Source organism: Nanorana parkeri, unplaced genomic scaffold (genome assembly GCF_000935625.1).
Source record: "Nanorana parkeri isolate BGI_ZX_2015 unplaced genomic scaffold, ASM93562v1 scaffold3458, whole genome shotgun sequence".
In the NCBI taxonomy this organism is placed as follows: Eukaryota; Metazoa; Chordata; class Amphibia; order Anura; family Dicroglossidae; genus Nanorana; species Nanorana parkeri.
Genome location: NW_017309726.1, coordinates 48,513 through 49,139, shown reverse-complemented (window position 1 = coordinate 49,139; position 627 = coordinate 48,513). Strand labels below are relative to the sequence as shown.

General features: G+C 55.5%; 1 protein-coding gene across 4 annotated transcripts in view; it reads left to right on the top strand.

The window, feature by feature from the left end:
- Nucleotides 1-235: 235 nt before the first annotated feature.
- RBM5 (RNA binding motif protein 5) overlaps nucleotides 236-627 on the top strand; it is a 17,508-nt gene continuing 17,116 nt past the window's right edge. For all 4 annotated transcript variants that reach the window (XM_018575003.1, XM_018575007.1, XM_018575006.1 and 1 more), the window contains exon 1: nucleotides 236-339. The gene's annotated coding sequence lies outside the window, so the exon portion shown is untranslated. The remainder of the gene's footprint in view (nucleotides 340-627) is intronic.

Below are 627 nucleotides of genomic sequence, written 5' to 3'. Positions count from 1 at the left end.
AGGGGTCACTCTAGTACTGAGGAGAGGGATGAGGATGATGGCAGGGTAGTACGGTGATGCAGGCAGTACATTTATTGATCTATTTATATGACAGTACTAAAAAACTCCATTATTGACGCATAGACCCCGGCACTACATTTCCCGGCATCCTGCGCGCTCAATGCCGATCTCCTATTGGCCCCCGGGTTGGGGCGGACCATGCACATGCGCAGAGTGGTGTGGAAGCTTCCAGGAGGGCCGCTGGGCATTCTGGGAAGGAGAAGGGCGGAGCTGCCGCCATTTCGTGTGATCACTGAAGAGACAAGATTGAGGAGAGGGCGCCGAACGGGCGACCACACGGTGAGTGACCGTACACCGAGACCGCTTCTGTGTGCGATATAGATAGGACCTGGAGCACCATATACTGCAGTTGTATAGGGCTGCGCCCCATCAGCTGTGTGCGACATAGACGGACACCGGGCTTCATACATGGCCGTATTATGAAGCGATACTGCCGTTTATTGGGGCTTGGGCTCCGTCTATGTCGCACACAGAGGATGTAGCAGAGCTCACGCATGATGGGAGATGCCGCTCCCCTCATATGCAGCATTGTGTGTGAGCACCCCTCCCCCCGCATGATAGGACTCC